This window comes from Zalophus californianus, chromosome 5 (genome assembly GCF_009762305.2).
Source record: "Zalophus californianus isolate mZalCal1 chromosome 5, mZalCal1.pri.v2, whole genome shotgun sequence".
NCBI classification, from domain to species: domain Eukaryota; kingdom Metazoa; phylum Chordata; class Mammalia; order Carnivora; family Otariidae; genus Zalophus; species Zalophus californianus.
In genome coordinates, this window is record NC_045599.1 from 53,254,830 (window position 1) to 53,274,621 (window position 19,792).

General features: G+C 39.3%; 1 pseudogene; it reads right to left on the reverse strand.

Annotated features, from left to right (window-relative positions):
* Window positions 1-10,481: 10,481 nt before the first annotated feature.
* LOC113928678 lies at window positions 10,482-10,666 on the reverse strand (annotated as a pseudogene).
* Between the last annotated feature and the right edge of the window lie 9,126 nt (window positions 10,667-19,792).

Genomic DNA, 19,792 nt, shown 5'->3' on the forward strand with positions numbered 1-19,792 from the left:
GGGAGAACAATACCTTGGCTCCAAGGAGTTTTCACCATTAATTGGGAGTTTGCCACACAAGCTTTGGTGCACTGTTTTTCTTTGATTGCTGTAGTGTGTGTGTGTGTGTGTGTGTGTGTGTGTGTGTGTGTGTGTGTGTGTTGGAGATGGCTGGAGCTGAGCTGATGTGATAACATTTATTAAAACCTTTAGTAGACTCCTTAATTTTCACAGTGAGAACAATAAAAGATAAATTGTTTCAGACTTTAGCTCCATTAAAAGCAGTTCGAAAATTTGGGATTTTTGTTTTGGCTACTCCTTTATTAGAAAATATTCATTGATAAAAAATGGATTCTTTGGGGGCTTGTTTGTCCAAAGGAAGGGAAATAGCTGTATTAGGAGTTTTAAGGGTGGGAGACCCACTTATTCCCGCTACTTAATATATAATCTTGCATGGGGCAACTGGGTGGCTCCATCTGTTCAGTGTCTGCCTTCACCTCAGGTCATGATCCCAGGATCCTGGGATTGAGTCCCACAGCAGACTCCCTGCTCGGCGGGAGCTTGCTTCTCCCTCTCCCTCTGCCTCTCCTCCTACTTGCGTTCTCTCCCTCTCTGTCAAATAAATAAATAGTTTTTCCAAGATTATATATATATTTTTAAGATTTTATCTGTTCAAAGGAAAAATGTCATTTTAGTAAATAGTTTCGAGGGGAACAAATGAAAATTGATAGGTGGTAGATTCAACTCAAGAAATATAAAAATCTTAGATGTAAAGGTTAGTAGCCTTTAAATGTTTCTGAGCGTTTACCCGAGGTCATATTTCTAAAGGCTTAAACCAGAGTAAATAACATGTAAGAAGCAGCATCAGGAGACAAACAGGGGCTTATGGTTTCCCAGTGCAAACTCAAGAGGCACCTGCGTAATATTAGTATTAAGAGAGAAAATCCCTCCCCTGCTTCCTGGGGAGTTAGAGTATGCTGATAGAAAATATGCTCATACATAATTGCTATCTGCAGTATTTTCATTGTTACTATTAGCATGGCTCATTCCCTTAATAATCTTCCAAGATAGATGCTATTACCATTTTTCAGAGAAGGAAGCAGAGGTCAAGAGAGATGATGGAAATCATCTTGGTCAGGTCACATAATCCTAAATCCTGATTTCAGCTCTAATCCCTCTGACTCCCAAGATTTATTTGCCTTTTGCTTCCATATCACTCTGGGCAATTGAACAGGTTATTTGGACTCCCAAATTCCCCAGAAAGCACTTCTTTCTTTAATAGAAATTAGCTCACTTGAGTGCCCGATGTATTTTTGGGAGTCACATTTCCATTTGAATTCCTCTTTGACAGGCCTAGTTGTGATTGAAATGTGTTACATTTTAATCCTGAAAAACTGCGAGGAGTTCTTTAATGGTTTCATTGTCTGCTACTTTTCCAGAAAATATTTAAGTTAAAATTCTGATCTTGAGTCCCTTAACTGTTTTCATTCGTGTCAGTCCTAAATAAATAAGATTAGGAAATTGCTTTAATCATTGATTACTGCACAGGCGGGACCCTGAAGGAGAACACTGAGAAGTGCTTCCTAACGCAGCCTGGAATGTTTTCCCAAAAGGAAGATCCTGGAGGACTTCGTGGTTCAAAGACAGGAATAAGAATTCTACTCTGAAACCCTTTAACTCTGTCACCCCTACTTCTATGTCACCCCATTCTTTCTTGTTTCATTTGACTAAAGGATATGGACTTAGGGGTAATTGGTAATGAGGAATCTGTGGGCTGGTTATGAAAGGCTTTTTCCAAAAGTTTGGTCTGGGGATCCAGGTTTTAAGTTCATGGTGGTAACATTCTATACTAACGATGGCAACATTTAATCTGAAGTGGCGTGGTAGAAGTAACCTTGCCTACTCATTTTGTCAGTATTAGACCTCTTCATTTTTTTTTCTTAAAGATTTTATTTATTTGAGAGAGAGGGAGAGACAGCACAGAGGGAGCAGGAGAAGGAGAAACACACTCCCTGCTGAGCAAGGGGCCTGATGCAGGGCTCGATCCCAGGTCCCTGGGACCACAACCTGAGCCGAAAGCAGATCCTCAACCCACTGAGCCACCCAGTTGCCCCTAGACCTCCTCTTCAAATAGAATGCCTTACTCTGTTTAATGACTGAAGGTCTCTGTGGTAGAGGATAAGAATGTTAAATATTTTTAAAATTTTAATAAGAGAAGTAGTTATCCATGTGCAGTCACCGTGTATGAGCCCCAGAGATCTTCTGAGATTGGCTGAAGGATCAGGGGTCTGAGAGTTGACAAGTATCTACATCTAAAGATCTGAAGAACGTTACAGGCACAGGGATGGTCTTTCTAGAATAGTAGTTCTCCCATGGTCTAGAGGTGATAGGTGAAAGTTACTAGAGGACTTTTCTCAACTACACATAACCACTGCCCTTCCTACAGTAATTGCTGATGTTTCACCCCTCCCTCTTTGCTAGAATCTGGAGGCCTGTGAGATGACACATGCTATACCTAGGTACCCACACACCTTCCCAAACCTGATAATGGTACATTGGATTCTGGTTATTGACAAAGATTCTTTCTTGACCAGATGTGAGTCAGGCTCTTGAACCTCCTTCTGGGCCTATCTATGCACTCCCTTATAAAATCCAATTTTAGCAAGAATCCTGATAAATCAATTTATCAAGAGTCCCACATCCTTCTCATCTTCCACCACCCCCCAGGGGATGTCTGGGCACTCTGACCTGTCTTTAGCAAAGATCCTGTGAGGCTGGTTTATCTTGAATTTCCCTGACCCCTAATGTTTCCCATTAGTAATTTCCCATCCACTTCTTGGCTATAAATTCTTACTTGCCCATGCTATATTAGGAACTGAGCCCTGTTCTGTGCTGAAGTCTCTTCTCCCCTATTGCAGTAGTCTTGAACAAAATCTATTTCTATGGCTATAATGACCATCCAATTCTGGTTTTTCTTTGACAGGGGAGACTATTTAGGATTGTGTAGTTTAAATAAGACCCTCAGATTGTTCTGCGAAGCTTCCTACCCTAGAACCACTGCAATATTGAGCTTGTTTTTGGTATAGTCCCATTCATGCTACACTTTTTTGAGTGCCTTCCATGTGCTGGGTATTGAGAACATAATGATAAAGAAGAGAGACATAATCCTTGTTCTTGAGTTTACAATCAAGTGATTTAGTCTTTTGGTGAGAATAGATAATAAACAAAAAATTATAAGCCGTAATAAACTTCATGAATTTATCTATGAATTCTATGAATTTATGTTGACATGTTGAGGCTGTGGACTCTTAGAAAATGAATACCAGATGAGGTCCAAGTGGCTTTCCCAGGAAATAAGTCTTTGGGCCCCTCAGGTGTACACTTTTGCCTTGACCAGGTGAATTTGCAGATGTTCGTAGATCAGCAATATCTCAAGGGAAAGCAAGGCTGAGAGTAAGGAGGGTGGTGTTTCTGGCATCAGCTTTCAGTGTTCTTTATTTCACTGACGGTGGGTGGCTAAATATAATTCTCTCTTGCCTGGCTAATGTGTGTTTATAACTTGTTTCCTTTGCCTTTGTAGATGTAGGTGCTCTGTTCAGGGTCTCCAGTCTAGAGGGTCTCTCAGCACAACAGTTTTGCTTTAAGAATAGTTTACGCAAATATTTCTTTTTTAAAAAAAGATTTTATTTATTTGACAGAACAAGCAGGGGGGAGCAGCAGGCAGAGGGAGAGGGAGAAGCAGGCTCCCTACCGAGCAAGGAGCCCAATGTGGGTGGGGCTCGATCCCGGGACCCTGAGATCATGACCTGAGCCGAAGGCAGATGCTTAACCAACTGAGCCACCCAGGCGTCCCTATGCAAATATTTCCAACTGGTGTTCCCTGAACTACTGAGAAGAGGAAGAGCAACAAGGAAGAGGTTAAACATTTAGAAGAAAGAGGAGGTAATTGATGAAGTGAAGCTCTTGTCAGGAATGGGAGGATGGGATTCAGAGCCAGGAAAAAGATAGCTTTGGGAAGGAAGGAGAGCACATGACATGTGAAGATGTAGGGGATTTTAATATGTGTGTTGGCAGAAGTTGGGGGTAGTTATTTCATGGCTTCTGATTTCCAAGGGAAGTAGGATATAAACTGATCTGTTGAGAAGAAATTTTCTATTTAATAATTATATGTACACAGTATAGAAACTGATGATAGCCTAACCTCTACTATAATATGACAAATTCATCATAAGACATGATATGTTAGGTACTAGGCAGAGAGGAAGATGAATTTAGAGGGCATAGAGGTGAATTATCAAGACTTGTAAACATAAGTGGCATTTGAGTATTCTTTGAAGAATGTGTAAAATTTCAAAATGTGAAGATTGGGGAAATTTTGTTTAAGATGTGGGAAATAGTGTGAATGGAAGTGTGAAATAGTGTGAATGAAGAATGTGTAATATTTCAAAATGTGAAGAATGTGTAATATTTCAAAATGTGAAGATTGGGGAAATTTTGTTTAAGATGTGGGAAATAGTGTGAATGGAATAGCTGGCTGGCTAGTCAGTGGAGCATGCAACTCTTGTTCTCGGGGTTATGAGTTAAGTCCCATGTTGGGTGTAGAGATTACTTAAAAATAAAATTAAAAAAAAGTGTGTAAGGAAAAGAATGCAGTTAGAAATAGCCTGAGTGCTGAGAACATGGGGTACAAAATGGTGAACAAGGAGATAAGGGTGGGTATGATTGTGGGTGAAGGGGCCAAGGCTTTATTCCTGACAGCTGTAGGGCATGATCAGGGCTGTGCTTTAGGAAGCTCACTCTGATACCATACGAAAGGAGGGGACCAGAGAGGAGGACATGGCCCAGAAAGAGTAGGCAGGAATATACTGCAGTAGTCCAGAAAAGAAGTGATGAAAGCCTGGATGGATAAGGGTAGTGTGGATGGACAGGAAGGATGCAGGAGGCATTGTCCAGGAAGAGTCTGAAGCAGTAGTTTTCCCAAACTCTTCTTGTCTGTGATGGTGTTTTCCCTCATCTATGGCAAAATGCCACGGGGGCAGGGAGATCAAAGCTAAATATATTCAATTTCTAATTTTTTAAAAGATTTTGTTTATTTATTAGAGAACGAGCGAGAGCATGAGTGGCAGGGAGGGGCAGAAGGACAGGGAGCCCAATGTGGGGCTCGATCCTAGGACCCCAGGATCATGTCCTGAGCCGAAGTCAGTTGCTTAACAAACTGAGCCACCCAGGCGCCCCTCTATTGTTTTAATTCCCAGTTCAGCAAACCTACATTTTAAGAGCATACCTATCTCTGTTGAGGTACACTTTATATGGAATAAATTTCATTTCTTTCAGGTGTACACACCTTACGTTTTCAGTGTTAAAATAACTTTTATGAAACAGTGGAAATAGATGGCAGTTGTTTTCCTAATGTTTCTATTAGCAAAATAAAATTGGGCATTTCTGTTTTGGGATGTCAGAACTTTGGGGGAATTTTGACTGGTTTGGAAAATCTAGAGGTGTGGAAACTGTTGGACTTGTGGAGATTTATGAAAAGAGGAGTGTGCTAGGCTGGGAGGATGGTATATGCCAGAGAAAGGGAACAGCATGGATGCTTACAGGGGTGGAGAGTGAAGGTGTGAATATAGAAGGGACCTGGAGCTTCTCTAGGTTGTTCTAGATTCCAGTGCAGGTGTGGCTTTAGCAGAGGGAGGCAAGCCCAGGTTAGCACCGCAGTGGAAGCAGGAAGCCTGGTTTCTGGTCATGGTTCTGCCACTCGTTAGCTGTGTAACCTTAAGCAAGTCACGGAATTGTGCAGGACCTCAGACGTGCACACATTGAAGAGTCCCTTTCCAGTTCAAATATTTCAAGGCTTCATTCTATATTATTTGATTACATCTAATATTCTGTGTTTGAGCAACTGTGAAATAAAGCAAATATGCTCCAGCCCAAACTGATTTTGGTTTTACTTGAACTGCAGGCCTTAACAAGAAAGAATAAATCTAAAATCACCTCAATTTTGGAATTCTTAATCTCAGGAAACAAACTGAGGGTTGCTGGAGTGGTGGGGGGTGGGAGGGATGGGGTGGCTGGGTGATAGACATTGGGGAGTGTATGCGCTATGGTGAGCGCTGTGAATTGTGCAAGACTGTTGAATCACAGATCTGTACCTCTGAAACAAATAATGCAATATATGTTGAGAAAAAAAAAAGATAGCAGGAGGGGAGAATGAAGGGGAGTAAATCGGAGGGGGAGACGAACCATGAGAGACGATGGACTCTGAGAAACAAACTGAGGGTTCTAGAGGGGAGGGGGTGGGGGGATGGGTTAGCCTGGTGATGGGTATTAAAGAGGGCACGTTCTGCGTGGAGCACTGGGTGTTATGCACAAACAATGAATCATGGAACACTACATCCAAAACAAATGATGTAATGTATGGTGATTAACATAACAATAAAAAATTTAAAGAAAAAAAATCACCTCAATTTTTTTTAAGTTTGGATTTCTTAAATGCTAAACAATCTTGTGACGAGCCCTAAGCATTTGGAATTTGAAGATTAATTGCTTTAAAATTATATATATACATATATGTTACATTTATATATTATAGTTCTATTTAAATTATAAATGTATATTGATATCAAACAAGTACATAAGTTATATCTAGCTACATATTTTTATGTAACTATATAATTATTAAATTTATATATGTAAATATATAATTAGATATAATACATATGTAGTATATAGCATATATAATTAATATAATTGAAAATATGAATTATAACTTATAATTTAAAAATTATTTGTATATTTTAAATTTCAACCATTATATAATTATAAAAGATAAATATAATTACATATTATAAATTACATGTATATAATTTATATACATTAGTTGCTTCCCCACACAGTATGATTTGTTTCCTTTTGTATTCTCATTTCCCAATTTTTATTGGTGGTTAGGACCCAGCTGGGGCTCTCTAAGGAGGCACACATATGCAGGCTTCATAAAGACTGAAAACCTCTGTAAACATATAGCTGGAGAACATTTTTAACTTGAGAACTTTATTTTTTTAAATTTATTTTTATTTTTTAGAGAGTGAAAGAGTGTGAGTGGTGGGAGAGGCAGAGGGAGAAGGAGAGAGAGAATCCCAAGCAGACTCCCTGCTGAGTGCAGAGCCTGAGGCGGGGCTGCATCTCACGACCTTAGATCATGACCTGAGCCAAAATCAAGAGTCCAATGCTTAACCGACTGAGCCACCCAGGTACCCCTTAACTCGGGAACTTTATACTAGCAAATACTTTTAAGGCTCTAAAGTCTTAAAGCCACACTTCTGATGGATTGAGCTCCCATGTCTCAGCTGAGCTTCTACTTTATACATTCCATTCGTTGTCTTTCATGATTTATAGTGTCAACCTCAAGGTTCCAGAGCAGTTGGGTTTTGTGGGTTTATTAGGAGTTTGTTGTGATTCTCACTGTATAGCTTACAAACCTACTTCATACATGGTCTTAATTTTGGGCTTGGTCACAGAATTTCAGAATTGAAAGGAAACTTTGAGGTCATCTAATTAAATCTCATTTTAGAAATGAAAAGATGGAAGCCTTAATGGTTAAGTGACTTGTCTATTCCTTTGGTGACCAAGTAAAAATTCAGTGAAGCAATCAATCTGTATTTGGTAAGTTGTAGGACATTTTATCCAAAAGAATCCCTCTTAGGACAAGCTGTCTTCATTTGGGAGACTGCCTTGAAAAGTGTTTAGGGTGGAAGTAAATCCTCCATGATTATGTTTTATCTTTCAATCTCCTTTTACTCTATTTTAAAATTTGATTTCCTTTTTGACTCAAGTTATCTAGGAGATGTCATTTGGTGACAAAAATATATATATAAGCCCATCCTAATGAACTTATGTCTAGAGGGGGAATTTATTATAAGGTGATCAGAAGACAGGAAATATAGGTGTGCAGTAAGGAAGCGGATGCCCAAAGCCAGTAGGAGTCATTTCCTCTCTCAGTCTCTCTTTTACTTCCTTACCCACACATTTCTCTGTCTCTCCATCTTGCTTTGTATAGGTTTACCTAGGTTCTAGTAGTGGAATTGCTGGGTAGGTTTACCTAGGTTCTAGTAGTGGAATTGCTGGGTAGGTTTACCTAGGGTCCAGTGGTGGAATTGCTGGGTAGGTTGTACGATATGCTTATTTTCAACTTTACTAGATAATGCCAGATTGCTCTCTAAAATGGCTGTACCTGTTTATGTTCCTACCAGTGGTGTACTCCACAGCCTCACCCATGCTTGGAATGGTTATCTTTAAAATTTTTGCCAACCTGGTGCACCTGGCTGGCTCAGTTAGATGAGCATGACTCTTGATCTCGGGGTTATGAGTTTGAGCCTCACACTGCGTGTAGAGATTACTTAAAAAAAAAAAAGAAATTTTTTTGGCCAATCAGATACAATATTTTCCCAATGATATCTCATTGTTATTTGAATTTGCATTCCTTTGACTACTTAGGATGAGCATATTTTTATATTTATGTATATCTTGTCTTTTGTGAATTGTCTCTTCATGTACTTTGCCTATTTTTCAGTTGGGCTATTTGTCTTTTTCTCATCAATTTGTAGAAGTTCTGCATATATGTCCTGAATACTCCTTCCTTACTGTACTGCTTGGTCGTTCACCTTGTCTGCTTGACATGGTAAATTTATTGACAGATTTTCTAATGGTGTTTTCCCTATTATGGGATTAACTCTACTTAGTTATGACATTTTATAATACATTTTAACTTTGATTTGCTAATATATAAACTAAAACCTTTATGTTTGTATTTCTAAGAAAGACTGGTTTGTAATTTTATTTTCTTGTCATCTGATTTTGGTAGTAGGCTAGCCTCAAAAAATACATTAAAGAATTTGTTTCCCCTCTGCTTTCCTGGTCCTTTGAAACAGTTTGTAAAGAAGGATTATCTGTGGAGGTTTGGTCAACTTTTTTGTCAGTGGGAAATTTTGATTACTAACTCAGTTTCTTGATTTTTGAATGACCTCAAAACTATAACTGGAGAAAGATGAGACATGAAAGATTCCAGTTGGACTTAATTAAAGATGATTTATTTATTTTAGGGAGAGAGTACACAAGAGGGAGGGGCAGAGGGAGAGAGAATTTCAGAATCTCATGCAGACTCCGCACTGCGGGTCCCTGACGGCGGGGAGTGGGGTTGGGGGAACGAGGGGGAGCTCGGTCTCACGACCCTGAGATCACCACCTGAGCCAAAACCTAGAGTTGGATGCTTAACTGACTGTACCACCCAGGCACTCCCAGTTGGGCTTACTTTAAATCTAGGTAGGAAGGGTATAAAAAGATCTAAGAACAGGACAAAGAAGGGCTAAACTTTTGCATTTGTAATTTTAATTAATTAAAGGCTAAATTTCAAAATCAAAGTAGCACTTGAGTAATCTTTTGTGTTGCCTCTCCTAAGTGCCTTGGGCTTCTGGTCCAGAGCCTTGCAGTGTTGGTTTGGGTCTCCTGGCCTGTGGTGATCAGAGAGAGTCAGATGGTTGGGCGATTTTCCTGCTAGCTCTTTTCCAAGCAACAACTCAGGGATTCAGCCAGTGGGCTGTTTAGTTGCTGTTTCCAAGGCCATAGAGCTGTCCTCCTTCCCTGGGCTTATGACTTCCTATAAGCTATAGACCCAGGCAGTCATCTGCAGCAGTTAAAACAAATTTAGTTTGTTTTCAAACAATTTAGGTTGTTTCACTTCAACCCCTGTTTTGGAGCAGTTTTAGTCCTTTTACCACATAGGAGCCAAACTTGTAGCTGCCACTGCCAGCTTCTCAACCCCGAGTCGAGCAACTTCTCAGCCTCGGTCTGTTCATGACATTGCATTTTGGCCCATTGGGACATTTAGCTTCCTTTTTGAGGCTGGCTATATTGTTTAAGTTTTTACTTTTTATATTTCCTCTGTCCTTGTGGGATTACTTCATGGTATGAACTTAAGGCACCAGTTATCCTGAAAGTATACATCCCATTCATTCTTTTTTTAAAAAATAGATTTGTTTATTTATTAGAGAGCGAGCACACAGAGGGAGAGGGAGAAGCAGACTCCCCACTGAGCAGGGAGCCTGATGCTGCCTGGATCCCAGGACCCTGGGATCATGACCTGAGCTGAAGGCAGATGCTTAACCAACTGAGTCACCCAGGCATCCCCAGTTTGACTTATATTCTTAACCCTCTATTAAAACTACTTTTTATCATGACCACCAACCAAATTCACATTTATAAATCCAATGTATGTTTTTCTACTCTCTTTCTGATCTCCAATGAATTGTTCAGTAAATTCTTTGTTACTCAAAGTAATAGTTGATGTGGTTTTTTTTGAAAAATGTTTATCAGTACTTTTTTTATGCCATAAGTTTATTTACAAACATATTGAGTATGTTGAATTCAAGAGTTCAATCCATTTTTCAAAGAGATTGTACCTCTTACAATGTTCCTTTTCACATCTATTCAATGGATTAATTAAAACATCTTTATTTCTCAAGCATTTGGTGTCAAGCAAAAGGTACAGCAAATCCAGATCCAAAGTGCACAGTCATCATAATTAGTAACTGCCACTTGTTTTCCACTAAAAATGGCAAATTCTTCCTTGGGCCTCCTCACAGTGGCTCCTATGGACCACCGAGGTTGCGAACCTCCAGATGCTCAGTCCCAACATAGTGTTGTTGGAAGTTCTGCGAAAGGCACAGAGACCCAAGATGAAGGAAATGGCCTCAATACTTCTTTTTTATCTAATACCTAACATGGTAAGATAGCTGTATCCACTTATTCATCCCTTTATTCATTACACAACAAATATTTTTGAGGACTTACCCTGTGTCTGGCACTGTGCTAGGCTCTAGGGATACATCAGAGAAGAAAACAGTCAAAATTGCCACCCTCAAGGAGTTTATGATCTTAGGTAACAAGAAGACTCTGTTTAAGTGGGGCCCATACAAATAAACTTACAGAAAGAGAAAGATTCCTACAGTGGTTTTGAATTTCCCTTTCCTGGAAATTTGTGAAGAGCATCATCACTCATTTTTTCAGGTTGCCTATGATTCCTTTTGTCTGTATATCTTAGCCTCTGACATTTGTTTCCAACACTTTGGCTCCAGTAACCTATTTTGGCATATACTCTCCAACTACACTTTGTCATTGATTTCCTGAGTTCTCAATTTTACCCTCTTACCCCCAAACTCTGGTGGGTATAAAAGACCCACTACCTTCTCCCCCTCAACTTTTCAACAGCTCCTTGGAACCAGACCTAATTTCTGTTTAGCCATGGTATAAGGAGAATCTGATAATATTTGCCATATGCCAGAGGGACTTGTTCTCAGTTTTGATCTATGAATACTGCTGCATGAAAACGTGTTCCATTTGGATGAGAAAGTCTGAACCTGTGTGTGCATGCAGAGCTACACCCACACCGGCTCTGGTTTTCTGTCCATTGTCCCTGTTTCCCCAGAGCACTCTCACGCTGTCACCAAGGGCAACTGCACACAGGGCCTCTCTGCTCTCTGGATGATTGAAACCATTAATAATTTACCAAACTCTGGCTGCTGCCTTTCATTAATTATCACTATGCTAATGATGTCCCTCAGGAAAAGGGAAAAGTAATTCCTCCTCCATTGCAGTCTCAGTGGAGACAGACCATATTTCATAAATACAACAGGGGTGGGTGTTTTGTCTTGAATGTTTTTGAACTCTTCTTTTGTGGAGATAGAGGCAGTAGAAGTAGGCATAATCAGATAAAATTAAGGCAGGTAAAGATTCTGTTTAAATATCAACGTCAGTGTGCTGCTAATGTGGCTCTAATTTAGCCTGTCTGTTCTTTCAGCTAGGATATAGTGTCACTTTTACTGAGATGTGTTCTTAGTACAGGTGGAGACTTCCTTAAAATGTGGCACCAAGAACTGGACATAATCCTCTAAAATGAGGTTGTCTCATATAGCCATGGATTACCTGTTCAGATCACGACTCTTGGTAACCATGAAGGCAGTTTTTTCCCATTTGATCTGTCTTGTTGACCCAAGGAGGACTAAAGGAGCCAAAATGTATGAACAGTACCTGAACGCAAGTATTCAATACAGGTTAGCTATGACAAAGGATAAAGGAAAGTCTGCGTAATTTCCTAGGCTCTGTGTGTTTGTGACTGGTCTCTGTAGGATTTGTTTCCAGGCGTTGTGGGAAATAACAGAGGAGCTTCCTTATTGCATCTGAACAACTGGCAGATTAGCCAAAAGGATCAGTTAGGCATCTGGAAGTAGACTCTCAAACAGGGTGCCTCATATTAAAACGAAGAGGGTGTTTAATGCTAACTGCACCAAAAGTTTTACTAGCTTGTTCTGATCCAGTGTAGGTATAGGATTCAGAATCTATTCTGGAAGACTGGCAGTTTTTCTTGTGTGGGGAGAAGGGAGCATGCATTCAACCAACAAATTGTTGCATGGGCACTGTCCTGGGTGCTGAAGTTTTCTTTCTTTTTAAAAGATTTTCGTTTCTAACTTTATTAGTATTTTTCACAAAAATTGAGTAAAGGAGAAAATGGGAAGAAATTTACCACTTGTATTTATTGTTCAAGTCTTTGGTTTTTTTTTTCCCCTTTTTCCTTCCTGAACTGTACGCAAGAGGCTGTCCCCTGTGTGTGTTCCAGCCGGAACTATCTCCTTTGGAATGCTCCCTTTTCTAATACAGAAGGTTGGAGCCTTCTGTCTCTTAAGAGGCTTCCTCTTCCTCTCTGCTCTAGGAAGACCTTAGTGTAGGTAGCTTTAGGCTTATACTGAGGACCTTAGGGGAAAGACTCTCCTTTGGGATGTGGTTTTTTTTTTTTTTTTTTTTTTTTTTTTTTTGCACATTTATCTTTCCTTGTCTCTTCTCACCCCAGATGAGATCTTTAAGACTTAGAGAGCATATGGGCCTAAAGGCAATGGAACAAGGAAGCCACTTGGAAGGTTTTTGACTCTGGCTGCTTAGGCCAATCTAGATCAGCCAAAGCAAGACCCTCTGAAATATGCCCAGTCTACCCATTCAGGGTTCCTCAGAGAAGGTTGGGGACAAAACTCTGTCTGGCAATCCTGTTTTTACTTTATCTTCTATGTTCATTTCTCTTACAGGGAACTAGTAGGAAGTCTCTTGGGCCTCGGAAGGCAGATGCTGGAGAACTTAGGGGTCTCATACACTTTTTTTCTGTACTTTCCTTCTGAGACACACTGGTGTATTCTACAGACTGAGCTGAGTATGTTCTCAAGGGAAAAGTCCTCCACAGAGTAGGGCTTCTACACTGGAAGAGCCCTCTTGCAGTGATACTTAAGACCTCACCTGCAGTTGATACTCCTGGACACTACCCACCATAGCGCTGGTCATATTTGGGTTTTGAGAGGAGAGGAAATGGTCTTTGGCTGAGGGCAGGTTTCTTACTGATCTCATACTGTGAATGCAGTTGCATTTCCTTGTGAGTTAGGTGTGTAGCAGAAATCCAGCTCTTGCACTAGGAGAGAATGTATATATGGAATCTGGTCAGGGATCCTTTTTGGGGCCAGAGCAAACATATCCAGCATTGTAACCTGAAAGTATTCACATTTCTCTGGGGCAAGGTCATTGCAAATGGTACAGAATTTTGATATCTGATTACTGGGATCCAACACTGGTATTCATTTATAGTACAACAGATTCTCCTGAAACTAGACTGGGCTTCTGGGTTTGCTGTCAAATATTTGATCCTGGTTATTTTTTTTTCTTTGTCCTATTCTTTAGTAATCTTATTTCTGTTCTATCACTCTAGATAAAATGGATCTTACTGTAAAAAAATGGATAGTACAGGCAATGTTTGTATTCTTGGAATCATGAAGAGGTAATACACTGAAAAGCCTGAGAACACAAAATCTAGATACTGATGGCCTGGGTTTGTATCCTAGCTGCATTTCTACTTAGATAGATAATCTTGGCCAAGATGGTTAACCCTTGTGAACTTCATTTTTATCATCTTTAAATAGAACATAAGAACCTCCAGGATTGTTGGAAAATTAAAATGTTAGTGTGTGTTAAGTACTTAAAACAGTGCCTACGTATTTTGTCTTTTTTATGTGATAATTTACTATTTCTTTCAATAGCTTCCCAAGGACAAGAACAATGTCTACTTTGCTCATAATTGCATGCCCAGAGGTAGGCACAATGTCCAGAACATAATAGAAATTCAATTGATTTGTTGTAAGAACCACTTTCAAATGGTTCTTCAAAGACAGAGGAATAAGGTCGCTGAGGAAATATAGCATTTTAGAGTTAAGCACATGGCCAAGGATATGTTGTGCTTCTCTTGGTCCCTGAGGGACAGGCTTAACATGTACCAACAGCTAGACCAAGACCTTTTTGCTCTGCTTTATTTGGAGAAATAGAAAAACAAAGAAAAGACCAGGAAATGGGATTGTGGGAAATGCTTGTTATAAGGGGCTATGTACATGACTCACAAGAGAGTGTGGATAATGTTTGTAGGCAGAGTCTAATGCTGAATTCAGAAAATCCATTTTGTTACCCTTTCAGCTTCTAGAGACTGCTTACTTTCCTTGACTTATAGCTCCTTTCCTCCATCTGTAAGGCGAATATCATGCTGCCATCTCTTGTGGTCCCTCTCCCAATTTCACCTTCCACTTTTTTTTAAAGATTTATTTATTTGAGAGAGAGCGAGTAGGGGGAGGGGCTGAGGGAGAGGGAGAGAGAATTCCAAGCAGACTCCAGGCTGAGCACAGAGCCTGACCTGGGCTCAATCTCATGACCCTGAAATCATGACCTGAGCTGAAACCAAGAGTTGGTTGTTTAACTGACTGCATCACCCAGGTGCTCCTCGTCTTCCACTTTTAAGGACCCTTGTGATAACATTGGACCCATTGGGTGTTGTTTTCTCTGTCTAGGCTATCCTCTGTCCTCAGCTGCTGGACTGAAGTGTGGCTCTGTCCTTCCTGGAAGCTGGCCCAAGCTGTCAGCTTCCATGGTCACTTTGGGCCTGGTCAGACCCAAGTTTGGGCTGCCCAGTCTGCCTTCTACTAATATACCTACCTTTTGCTACCATCATGGATTTGAGATCTTGGGTTTTCCAGTAAGGTGTTTACTTTCTTAAAATGAAACGGAATGGACATTTTTTGTCTATTTAGGACAGAAGTTGGGGCTTTTAAAGATTCTAAATTATCATTGAGGTACGAGGAAGGTGGAAACCGGGAAAAGAAGACAGAAATAGAAAGCTCCCAAGAGGCCTTCATAGTGGGTTTGGTAGAGGAGGTGATGTATCGGGGATTTTCATTAGAATAAAATTAAATAAGCTGTTTGGTGATGACTCAGGATACTTTTGGTCAAAAGCAATGTTTGTGGACTGATATGGTCTCAGTAACCCAGCATGATGTTGTCAAGAGAAATCAATAGCATCTATTTTCCATTGTATTTGGCAAGTATGATGATTGATTATCTCAGCATGAAAGACGAAATACACATGACATGGAGAGTGAGGGAAATAGTCCCTGAGACTTTCTCTAGCACTAATACCATGGCAAATGCATTTTAAGCTCTTTTCTTTGGAAGGTGAGCCCAATGGCAGGAGTCCCAAGGCCTCAATGAGGCTGAGGGCTCTTTTGACTTGGACCACTGCTGATGTCATCCAGGTTTCTGCTTGTCTTGATTATACTGAAAATAGCCAAGCTCTGCTCATTGAGACAGTGATTTTGGCCAGGAAGTTCTGTCGTCAGCAGTAATTACAATTGCTTTCTTGAATTTATTAGATCAGGAAATCTAATACACTTTCCATGAGTCCTCTCCCCACTTTTTGTTGACATGTAGAATAATCTCACCAAGTTATTTCTGAGAAAATGAACCCTAAAACAGAACTTAGTTATGAAATGCAAACTTTTGCTTTCCTTTTTGCTGGTATTGATGGAAAACCACCTTCTAAGCTATGTGGACTTGGGCGATTTATCCAAGCTACTTAAGAAAGTACTTTATCTCCTTTTGTACATTTGTAAAATGGAGAAAAGCAATGGCACCTAGGTTTTGAGTTTTTGTAAGCTTAACCAAAATTATTTACTTAATACATAGAACATAACACATGGTAGGTGCTTTATCTATGTCAGCTATCATTGTTACTATTATTAATAAGAACACATAAAGACATCTGAGATATTTATTGTGGCAAACAGAAATGGGTCCTTCTTAAGGTTTGTACTGTGGTGGTACAGAAATGAACAGAGGGTTTGGAGAATAACTGAGTACAGCAAGTTTAATCCCATATGTGTTGAAGATAAAAAGAAACAAACTTGTTTAATTATAAAGCATTGCATATTTATTATAGAGAACATACAGTTATACAAAAAGAAAAAACATATCCAAACTCTACAACCCAGAAATAACCGTTATTAACATTCTGACATTTTTTTCTTTTTTTTTTAAAGATTTTATTTATTTATTTGAGAGAGAGAATGATAGAGAGAGAGCACGAGAGGGAAGAGGGTCAGAGGGACAAGCAGACTCCCCGCTGAGCAGGGAGCTCGACACGGGACTCGATCCCGGGACTCCGGGATCATGACCTGAGCCAAAGGCAGTCGCTTAACCAACCGAGCCACCCAGGCGCCCAAACATTCTGACATTTTTTTCTTCCAGACTTTTTCCCCTTGCATCTATAAATACATGTATTTTTAATATTTTTGGGATTATGTGCTATACAGTGTTATTTAAATTTTTATCTTTTATTTTCTTTATAATGTTTTTAATATACAATATATGAAAATGATCTAATAGGACATATATTTAATTTATAAGGCATAATAATAGGAACACCTGTGAATATCCTCTAATTCTTATGCTTCCTCTCTAGCTCCTGAGGTAACCACTATCTCAGATTTTGCTTTTCATTTCCTTGCTTTTAAAATAAGAATGGTTTTATTAATTATGTCCTAATAATATATTGTTTGTTTTTGAGTTTTATAAAAACAGTATTATGTTGTCTATAGTCTTCTGGGAACTACTTTATTAAAAAGATCATTCTCTTTCTATAAATGGATAAATTGGATCCCTATTGTTTCACTACACAACACATCATTTTCAGTTTTGTAGAGTATTCTATTATGGGCTTATACATACTTTACAGAAATCCATTCTTCTGTTGATGGCTATGTAGGTTGTTTCCAGTTTTTGCTAAGATAGAGTTGCAGAGGACTTTCTATGTATATCACACAGGATGGTGTCAGTTATCACCTGGGAAATGGTTAGAAATGCAAATTCTTGAACCTCATCCCAGACTATTGAATCAGAAACTCTGGGATGGGCCCCAGAAATCTGTGTTTTGACCAGCCCTTCAAGTATTCTGATGCTTGCAGTTTGAGAACCACTACTGTAGGGGATTTATTTAGGAGTGGGCTTACTGAGTCAAAGACTATTCTTGTTCAATACTGTAGCCACACGTAGCTACTGTGCCCTTGAAATGCAGCTAGCACGAATGAGGAACTAAAATATTCAATTTAATGTTAATGTAAACACTGAAAATCGATGCAGTTCTTGGATAACTTTTTAATATGATTGGAACAATTTTGGTCTGTGAATCTCCTTTTTCAACTATTAACTTTATGAAATATAAGTAGAGATCAAGTATTTCCAAGTTTAGCTTCCGGATTGAAATATGCTGTGTGTACAATACATAATGGATTTTGAAGACATTATAGGGGAGGAAAAATACTTTTCCTCTACCTCTTATGGTATGAATTAAATTCACAAAAGAGAGATTAAAAAGAGAAAAGACATACAGATTTTTTGATGTTAATATTTTTTACATGCACGGGCATTTCGTAGGAAAGAAGCAAAAGCCCAAAGTGATGGTTAGACCCAGGGGCTGGTATAACTTTGTAACAAAGGGGGATAAATTATGGTGAAATGACTAGACCAAGGCAAAAGGAGTTTGGGCTATGAGGGGTGTTAAATTGTGGGACGATGACTAGAAAATACATCCTAGAGAAGTGTTGTTGAGTCATATTTGTTTGTTTTTTTTTTAAGATTTTATTTATTTATTCGACAGAGAGAAACATTGCGAGAGAGGGAACACAAGCAGGGGGAGCGGGAGAGGGAGAAGCAGGCTTCCCGCCTCCAAGCAGGGAGCCCGATGTGGGGCTCGATCCCAGGACTCTGGGATCATGACCTGAGCCGAAGGCAGACGCTTAACGACTGAGCCACCCAGGTGCCCTGAGTCATATTTGTTAAGCAGTCTCAAGTTGTCTCCTGAGATAAGAATGGCTCTCCTTTTTGTGGTGCAGGACATGGGGAGGTAGGCTGCTTTACAAATAGAAATTTATGTAACCTTTACACAGGGAAATTTATGCTCTACTTTTAAGCAGAAAAGGGGAGGGAGGAGAGCTTTCTCTTAGTCTACTGTTTCTGACTTGTCTTTAGCTCAAAAATAACTCTTATGCTCAAGTGGCATGTTTTAGAGTGGTTTATATATTCTTTTAAGATTTAAAAAATTTTTAAAGTAATCTCTACACCCAATGTGGGGCTCGAACTCATAAACCCAAGGTCAAGAGTTGCATGCTTCACTGACTAAGCCAGCCAGGTGCCCCTAGAGTGGTATATTCTGATCTCCTTCATTATGAAAAAAGAGTATAAGATATCTCATTAATAATTCTTTTTATAGTGATTCCATGTTGAAATGATAACATTTTGGATAGTGTGAGTAAAATACAATATATTATTAAAATTAATTTCATTTGTTTCTTTTCCCCCTTTTTTTTTTAAAGTAGGTTCTGGGTGCCTGGGTGACTCAGTTGGTTAAGTGTCTGACTTCAGTTTAGGGTCTGACTTCAGCTTAGGTCATAATCCCAGGGTCCTGGGATCAAGTCCCGCATCCCGCTCATTGCTCAGCGGGGAGCCTGCTTCTCACTCTCCCTCTGCTGCTCCCCCTGCTTGTGATCTGTCTCTGGCTCTCTCTCAAATAAATAGAATCTTCAAAAAAAATAAAATAAAGGTAGGCTCTATGTCCAAGATGGGGCTTGAATTTAGAACCTTGAGATCAAGAGTTACATGTTCTACTGACTGAGCCAGCCAGGCCCCATTTCTTTTTACCCTTTAAACATGACTACTAGGAAATTTAATACTGATGTATAAGATAACACCAAAATGTTTTTCAAAATGGTTACATCCATCTACTCTTCCACTATCAGTGTAGGAGAGCTCTCATACATTTACACTTCTAACACTGAAAGTTGTTAAACTTCATACTTTTTGCTAATCCACTAGGTATAAAATGCTTTTATATAAATGGTTTTAATCTGCATTTCTTTAGTCATTAGAATGTTTTTCATATGTCCAGTCCTATGTCCATTTGTGTTTTCTCTTTTGTGAAATTCCTATTTGTGCTATTTGTCCATTTTTTATTGGATTTTTTTATTGATTTGAAGAAATTAAAAACATATTCTGAATACTAATTGTTGCCTCATGATATGTGTTGAAAATACCCTCTTCTAGTTTGTGGCCTGTCTTTTCACTTTTTACTGTTTCTTTCGATGAAAAGAAGCTCTTAAGTTTAATGTAGCCAAATCTATTACTCTTCTTTGTTACTGCTTTTTATGTCTTGTTTGAGAAAGATTTTATATCTCAAGGTCAGAGAGATATATTCCTGACTTTTTTTCTAATAGTTTTGAAGTTTGACCTTTCAGATGGAAGTCCTTAATCTATCTGGTATTGATGGATTCCAGAGGTAGAAATCCTGTTTCACCCCCACCCCCGACTAAGCCCTCCTGCCGTGACTAAGCAAGTGTTTTCAGTCTAATTTAGACAACAG